This window comes from Halyomorpha halys, unplaced genomic scaffold (assembly GCF_000696795.3).
Source record: "Halyomorpha halys isolate HHAL.00 unplaced genomic scaffold, Hhal_1.1 Scaffold27.1, whole genome shotgun sequence".
NCBI lineage: Eukaryota > Metazoa > Arthropoda > Insecta > Hemiptera > Pentatomidae > Halyomorpha > Halyomorpha halys.
Genome location: NW_027115109.1, coordinates 1,876,007 through 1,885,725, shown reverse-complemented (window position 1 = coordinate 1,885,725; position 9,719 = coordinate 1,876,007).

The following is a 9,719-nucleotide window of genomic DNA, read 5'->3' as shown; positions in this document are numbered from 1 at the left end:
ATTTATTTTTGTTTATTATAACCTTCTTGATAATAATAAAAAAATATACCGTTGGTTTATATATTTTTTATATTTGATGTTTCAAATTTTTATTTATACTTGTAAATATGTATCTTTTCATTTATTATTTTTAGTCTAATTGTATTTGATTTTTTTATAATTTTTTTTCTTTGTATTTATAATCAAAAGTTAGTCACCTTATGTTTTATGACATGAAACATGGTTTTTGTATTTGTTCTAATTTTATTTTATGTATTCTGCCGAATATTGTTGTTCATTTTTATATTTTCAGATTCATTATTTTCATTATATTTTTTATTTTACTCTACTTGCTCTAAAGCCTAATTTTGACACCTGTAATATTATTCTAATATTAATTTTAATTATAATAGTCCATGGTTGTTGTACAGCAAATAGTTAAGGGTGTCCCTTACAACGAGACTATACTCACATTATCATCTGTTTGTGCGACTTTTCGTTTTTGAGCTTGGGTGTTCATCCACAAAGACTGACACGCTGAGCATTTAGCAAAATTCTATTGGACCTGAAAGCATTTATTTCGTTGAAAAAGAAAACTCGAATTCAAAATTGTGCACGATCGTATTATTTTCCCTTGATATACATTCCAGTTATTGGTAAGGGAAAGTAAAAATAATAAATATACATAACAAATAAATTTTAAATATACAGGATAATACGAAATATACTCGACCTTCACGCTGTTTTTCAATCTCTAGGATAATCTCCTCCGCCCGCCTAAGGAATAAGAACATGGATCTGTTCTTCCAAGACTGCTTTAGCTTGTGTTTATACGAGGATGAATCAATGAGTTCATTCAGTCTTGTTACGTCTATCCATCATAAAAGAATACATCGAGAAGACTGGCAAAAAAATATCATATTGCAGAGCAACAAACATCTTCGAAAAGGCAAGAATAGGAAGGAATGGAACCGGAAGAGGATGCTTTGTGCGGTCTTGCCGCCCCATCCAGTTCGGATATTATGAATAACAATGTTGATGCCCTTGTCATATTTCAGAAGAGACATAAAAAGAAGACATTGAAAATCGCCAGAGGGGGGTGCATAAAAGGTTGCTATTGGGGACTGGTTGTCACAGACTATTGTTAGTAAATAGTAGAGAGGCCTTAGTCGTTGGCTTGTTCCGCCTTTTAGACTAATGCCTACCCAAGCCGTGCATAACTAGCACTCCCCCCGATTGCTCCATCTATCACCCCTCCAAACCTTATGCATATCCCTAACTTGTCAGTTTCACTACATTTTTTTACGACACCCTCCCTCCACTCTTACAGGGAATTTATCGACAACCCTCAATAATTTTATAATTGTTCAACTACGATTTCTATGTTCCTACTACCCAAACAGGCATGATGTTTTCCTGGTTTGGCCATGGCTCCGTTTCCACGCAAATTATTTTTCGTATATAAAATAATAATAATAAATTTCATTTATTCTGGGACGACTCCCTGAAGAATTATAATGCAAACAATTAAAAATAGGCTTTAGTGTTTTAGTGTTTGCGGCTTCAGCGCATTTGCTCAGACTCAACTGGCTCATTACCAGTTGCGCTGGGATCTCAAAGAGCTCAGCTTTACCTCTCCTCCTGAGGGATCCTCAGGTTGATAGTGTAAATATTGTATATAAGAGTGTGAATGCGACTGGTGATTATTTTATTTATTTATTTATTATTATTATTATAAGTTATACCAATATACCTTTCGATACCATAGACGCGGGTGAGAGAGAAGCGCCATGATCTTCCGTAGTCCTGCTCTTTCCTCAACTAGTGATGAGAAGAGCTCGGTTTGGAGTTCCCCAGGCCGAATGTAAATATTGTGAATAATAATGATCCTGTTAAAAATATTATTTTACTTAAACTTTTTTTTTTTTTTTTTTTTTAATAATTTATTTATTGATATTTACAACTGTATACACATATATACAACAAGTAAATTTGCTGTAGATGACATAGTGACATGATAAAAACATGTGGAGAATCTACCCACTGATAGAACTCCAATAACATTTCTAGAGGAGAAGATCTCGAGGCCATCTTCTTTTCAGACGCCTAGGAGGATTATTAGGTAATGAAGGAGAAGCCAGGTTAGAAACAAGTGGATTTGGGTGGTTGAGAAGTTTATTATGGAAGGAACGGTATCTGGTTCTGGCCAAATCGGCAACATATGGAATATTGAGGTCCTGATGGATGACTTGATTTGTGACAAAGTAAGGAGCATTAAGGATTTTACGCAGGATTTTGGACTGTAAGGATTGGATTCTGGAGGAATTTGATGGTTTAGTGGAGCCCCAAAGCTCAACTCCGTATGTCCAGACTTAAACTTTAATTTTGTTTTCTCTTCCATTTCTTGTTTTATTATTATTTAATTTATATATTTGTAAATATAGTGTAAATAAGTTGTATGATCCGCATTGCCATTTTTTATAAATATCAGACAGAACGCATTGTTACAGAAAAAAAGTACCTATATGTATATATGAAATACACAGTGAGGGTATTATAAACTTAAATTATTTCGAATCCCAGTTTTCATTCGTTCCCTGTTACAAGCTCAGAAACGAAAAGTGGTGCAAAACTGACACTATTTATTTAAGGTGGGTACCTAGGATTTTACAGCAACGTTTTTGCTAAGAACGACAGCCACTTAAGAACGCCTTAAGAAGTGCCTCTCTGTATATTCGATTCTGTATATTTTTAATATTTTATAGAATACGGTCGTTATATTTATGTGTAATTAAATGTTTTATAAAGCTAAATCTTGACTTCATTGGCATAGTCTGGCAGGATGTAATCCCAAATTTTCAAAATAGCTTCCTCTAAAGTCTAAAGGTACACACATTTTTGTCACCAAAGCACTCTTCTTGAACTCAAATGCTTTATACATGCTCATTTGTAAAGAATTCGCACCATTAAACAATGAATAACAGATGCCATAAGCTGTTAAAGATTTCTTATCCCAACTGAAAAAAACTTTAGTTTCAAATGGAACGCACTTTCTCCTTTCAATTTTACTTGTCCTTTTAGATTTGAAACTGAAATAGTTTTAGGTATTCCATATATGAAAAACATTATTAAAGTTATAGCTTCTAAAAAATTAAAAACTAGAGTTGAGCAACAAAAGAATGTAAAAACATCAACACATCAGCACTGGCACAACACAGCATAAAGTATAAACATGATTTTGATTTAAAAAATCCAAAAATTTTAGCCCTAGTAAATCATAATAGAAATAGAAAAATAACCGAAGTAATATATATCACAAAAACATAGGTAACTCTATCAATTTAAGACAGATACCAAAAATTTATATACACACTACATAGATATGGTAAATCAATTAGTAATTTAATGTTGTATAATAGTATTAGAGAGTAGAATAAATTTAATACATTATTGTGTTGTTTAATATATTTTTAAAAAAATATTGTTAATAAATTAGTAATCTTATGTGAAACAGAGGTAGAAGAATGTTGACTTGGCTTTAATCTATTTGTTATCTATGATAAAGATAACCTGGTTTCAGGAAGGTATTTCATATCTCTTTATTTAGAATATGTTTGCTTTTTAAATTTTTAAAAATTTTATATTTGTGACAAGATGTTATTATTAACAATACGAGAATAATAAGGAGAAAACACAATGTAATTTTAAATAGATGTTTAATCAATATTAGTTTTAAAAAGAAATTCTGATATATAGATTAATTGTTTGTTTATTGTTGCTTAAAGGCGTAAAACCCTCTGGTCATCAACGCCTATGGGATGATAAAAGTAAAAAAAAAAATAAATAAATAAACAAATAAAAAATAGAAAAATAAAAAAAATAGAAAAATAATTTTAAAAAATAAATAAAATAAAAAACATAAAAATCGAAGAGGAGTTATGATTTATAAAGAAGGCGATGTGCTTTTAAAAATTCAAATACTCGTGTAATTTTAGCTTCCTCATCTGCGAGAGTTTCAGATAAATTTGGGGTTAGTCCTATCCTGTTTATTGTTGGCAAATAGTGAGTACACTCTTCGAAAATATGTCTAATCGTAAGAATGGACTGACAATATTTGCACGTTGGAGGTGGCAGTTTTCTGATCAGGTGAGAATGCGTGAGGAGAGTATGACCTATTCTCAAGCGGGCCAGAGCAACCTCCTCCCTGCGGCTGTTGCGGTAGGATGTCGACCATGGTTTTACTGATCGTTTTATTTCTTTCAATTTACTGGGAGAGCTTTCATCCCACTTGGCCTGCCCTTTTTCTAATGTTTGTAATTTAAGATAGATTAATAATAGATTAATTGTTATATGCATGGTATGAATTTGAGATTTTTTTTTAGATACCTGATCGGGTAACAACCCCGAAACATTATTGTTTATTAATGATATAAAATAAATAATTAAAACAAGGAAGAGTACCTTTTCATTCACAAGTTCTAATAAATTATGAAAATATTTATTTTTATGTTTTTAAATATGCTGTCTTAAATGTTTGATAAGAAATAAGGAATCCCTTCTATTCCAAGCAATACAAGAACATTTCCCTTGAAGTTAGTGCGAGCGAAGGCAAATTGACACCGTACGTGGGAAGGGAAGAAGCAATGCTTTAACTTGAAAATGCTTTGTCGAGGATGGGACTCCTCTAACCGACAATTTATAGATATTGGGTGTTAATAAGGCTAGGTGAGCCATTATCAGGTTATTGCTTTTCTCAATGGTCGACCCGCCACTACTTCTACAGCCTACCATGTGTCACTAGTTGCCTTGGCATACCATCTCCTTACTTTATCAACCCCTTCTTGGCTATACACTCTCAAACCACTAGTTCTAACTCAACCCCTTTTCTAGGCTGTTTTTTATTATATATTTGAAACTGTATAGGGATTGTTTTCATAATATAGTTTAATGGTATGATAAATCTCAAATTGTAGTGTGCTATGTACTGTCTCAGGTTTTAGTCCGGATGTCAGGATGATCGCTGAAGGCAATTATACAAAAATAAGTTAATTAGTTAATTTATTGAGTCCTGCAAAACTGTTACTATAATTGGATTCTTTTCCAAAGGCTTGTTTTGTGTTCACCAGTTTATCAATTAAATATCTTATTTGTATAAAATATCATTACCGTTAATTATATAATATAGTAAGGGGTGGTATATTTAGTTATATAATATAAACTACATAAAGAGATTAAGCATTTATTTACAATTTATTACTATGATTCAAATGATTCAGATAAATGGTTGCCATAAAATATCGATTATTACATTATTACTTATTGTTTAATTTATACTTATTGCTGCTGATTCATGCCGTGGGATGTAGTTCCGTAGGTGTCGTCTTGTTCATAAGGGATATCCAGGTCTCATGGCCCTTCTTACGACTTTGTCTGGTCGAAGTGCATATTGCCGTTCTTCGCTCTAGTTTCTTCTGCTCCTCTCTCAAGCCTGGTCCTCTCTTGTCTAAGTCTTCCTCTTCACTGCCCTTTTCCCTGGTCTAGTTGTCCTGTCCCTTTTCTCCAACTTCCCTTTTGGGGCGTTACCTTATTTTTGAATCTAATTCCTCATTGGCCATAGGTGATAGAACGCTCCCTAGGTAGGCGTCCCCCAGGCCCGAGAGGGGGTGGTAAAGTTTGACATGTCCAGGAAGGGCCTGCATCTGCTTAATTTGATTCTGGTCCTTCGTCAAAACCTGTCGTTTTTGTTGTAACACTTGTACTGGTAGATCTAATAAGGGGATGTGCCAAACTAAACACAGATGTTTATATATCCAGGAACGCATTAAAAAGTTCGTCGAAAGGCTCCTACCTGAACAGATATAGGGACAGATGGCGAAAAACCTTAATAAACGACATATTGTTGATGTAATAATGGCTAATGCCTCGATACATAGCAAGTGTTTTATTTTATACCATTCCAAGATTCAGAACCAATTCTTGTTTATGTTTGTCGCGCGTTAACAAGTGTTGTTAAAATTTTATTTTATTTTAATTGAAACAGGCATTATATTATGTATAACATGTAATATTTAGCCAAAATAAAGTTTAAATACCTGTTTTCAACCATGACGACGCATTATCGTCACCCACATATGCCACTGAATCTATACATATGCAATAAGCTGATACATGAATGTTCTACGGTATTTGTTAAATACTAATAGGTAATTATTAAATTTCTGAATAAGGTCTCTAGATGTATATTTTATATCATTGCATTTTATATAAAACATTTAGACAGCGTAAAATAATCCAAAACAATGTAAATCAAAAAGCCCTTTGAACACATAAAAAATTATATTGAAGGTATGTAAAGTAAAATAATTCATAATTATAAACTTCAAAAAATAAATTCGATTGTAAAAATAATTGAAAGAAATTAAAAATCCTTAAAGGTTTAAAATTAGAATCCAAAAGGATCGTTGCTGGTAGAAACTAAGACAGTACTAAACACGGTTTGGAACAGTCCAAGGTGAAAGGGAGGTACTAGAATTCTTCCAACCATTCTGAACGTATGCTACAAAAGTGACAGCCTTTGACCGCTGTTTATGTGTTAAGAGACGTAGGGGGATCTGATGGTTGAGCGTGATTCTGACCTAATCACCTCCTTGCACAACCGTTGGTATAGTAATTGTACTACTTTTTAATAACTGATATATGGATAAGGGTTAATTAGTAATGAAAGTAGAAATAGTAAAATTATTTTTAAAATTAAGTCGAATGGTGGAGAAGAATTTGTGGTGATTAAATATTATCGTTCAATAATGGTTAAAACAATTCGATTGCTTATAATTAGCTGCTATGCAGTTAAAATTTCGGATTAAAAATAACATTAATTATTATTTTCAATATTTTGCCATCTCATAACAAGTATATGCTTGATTATTTTATAATTTGTACAAGTTTCTAGATAAAAAAAAGTTAGAAAATTTTTTTATCATAAACCGTTTACAAACTTCAACCTATTTTCTTCAGTTATTTTGCCCAGTTTCAATAAAGTAAAACATTCCTAAAAATAAATAACAAAAATACAATTTTTTCACATCTACTAGATCCACAAGCACATTTTCAAACCTCCAAATCGATTTCGAGTATTTGTACTTTAAAAAGTACCTTAACAAAAAAAAAAAAAATTGGACATCACAAAATTTTTATAGATATTAATTCCCAACTTTTATGATATTGTTCCACCTAGAAAACAACCCTACATACGAAATACGAGCTCATTTAATACAAAGTAGACCTAAGAATATGCCAACTGTAAAACGTTTTATTTCCCACTTCTTTAATTACTTTATTTATATTTCTAATATTTTTCATTTTATACATCTCTTTACTATCTAGATTTTTGTATGCATTTTATTATTTGATTATCTTTTTTTTCCAACTTCTTAATTTCAACATTACTTATCACATACAGGCTTTATCTACTTATGATCCTTAAACTATTCGTGTCTGTCAACACTATTTATGTATCCATAATGTTTTCTTGTTTCCTAATCATTCTACACATCCTTTCATTCATTGGGTGTTATCTTGTTTTTTGTTCTTAGCCCTTATGAAGGATAGAAATTCTGGCCAAAACGTTGGCACAAATAAGTACGTTTTCCTTATATGTGTTTTACACTGACCATCTTCTCCTCATAAATATTATTCACGGTCAACTATCTTCTCGTCATTACATATAACACATCCTCGAAATCCGCAAAACATTTGAAACGTATATAAAATTCATCCAATTCTCCTACTGTGCCTTCGATAAATTGCTAAAGTTTATCATTTTTGAAAAAGTTAGAGATTTTGCTTTTAATACTTGGTGAGGAAGTACTGTTTCTTAATCAGCGGTTATAAAAAGTTATGATGGGGTAAGTACTCCCACGTAACCTCCTGATTAAAGGTGTACATAAGGTGCCTTCGATTTATAATGAACCGAAGTTCTATACTAAAACTTTCTGTGTGATTATAAATGATATTTTTGAAGTTTACTATATTACTTTTTTTTATATATTTATTACTTTTTGTATCTATTTATTATTTTTATATATTTATTTATTGCTGTTTTATCAATTATTATATCTGTTATATTTTATATATATTTATTTTTTTAAATTTTATATTTATTATCTGTATTTGTTTTATATATAATATATATTATGTCATTGTACTTATTATAAGCATAATATCTTTGTATCCTTATCAATAATTGTTGAGTCTTTTATATATTTTAATTAAATATTACTTTTTTTTATATATTGATATTTACAACTTTATAAAAAATACAACAAGTAAATTTGATCATAATGAAATAATAATAATGATATGATACAGCATGTAGAGAAACTACCCAGTAGTAGAACTCTAAAAACATTTTACAATATGAGATCACGAGGCCATCTTCTTTTCAGGCGCCTCGGAGGATTGCTAGGAATGGAAGAGGAAGCAAGGTTTGAAACTAGTGGGTTTGGATGGTTAGGGAGTTTATAATGGAAGGAATGATATCGGGTTCGGGCTAGATCGGTTACATAAAGAACATTTAGGTCTTTATGGATGGTTTTATTAGTAACAAAATAAGGAGCATTGAGGATTCTACGAAGGATTTTGGATTGTAAGGATTAAATATTACTTACGTGAAAAAATATGATATATTTTTATTTGTATGTATTGCCATTTTATTTAAAAAATTTATTATTAATACATTATACTTTAATTTTATTCCATGTCTGTTAAAGAGGGGAAAAAATGAAAGCTGTATTGGGTTAAGGGAGGAAATATAATTAAATATAAATATAAGGAATGGTAAAAAAAAAAATTAAGATAAATATGAAACAAAGATTTAAAAAATAGAATAAAACTTATAGAGAAAAAAAATTAAAGAACAAAAATGATTAAAAATAATCATGTGTTCCTAGTATATAAATTTATTGTACTATCCCTATACATTTTAGGAATTAAAAAAAAAACATGTCGGACTGGGTATAAGTATGCTGTGTATTTAGCCACCAAATACAGTTGGGCAACACACCTTTTTTGGATGAAGTTTTTCTTCCTTGAGAATTTTGGTCCTAGAGAAATTAGAACTAATTTCATACAAACAACAGACAGTCTAATTCGTACAGTAATCCTTTTAATTCCGCAATATCCTGTCGTTTATAACTACAGTACATCTAATTTCAAATTATAAATAAAATAAAAACTTTTATTATGTTTTATTTGCTCATTTTTCTCCTCTGTGGAATAAGATGATTGCGGTGTGACCCGCCGGCTGTAAGCCCGAACAGTGAAATTGGTCCTGGTGAGACAGTATGGGCGCGATCCATCCTTGTCCCGTTTAATAAACCCCTACGGTCATCCCGACAGAAAGTCTCTAATCCAATAAAATCCTCTCCCTAATGTATCACCTGTTATCTGACCATTCCAATCAAATGTCTCGCCAAGGATCAAGCCTTTACGCCGATTTTTCTCGGTGATATCTTCCAAGATCGGTACGGATGTTCTACCGGAGATTGGATTGGCGATTCACGGAATACCGTTGAACTACCTTTACATTTAACAAAAATAATTTTTATTTGTATGTTAAAATATTTGTTCATTATATCCTTTTTTACAATTTATATCCCTAGGTTTTCATTTTTATTTGGGCATATATTCTTTTTTTTTTTTTTTTTTTTTTTTTTTTTTTTTTTTTTTTTTTTTTTTTTTTT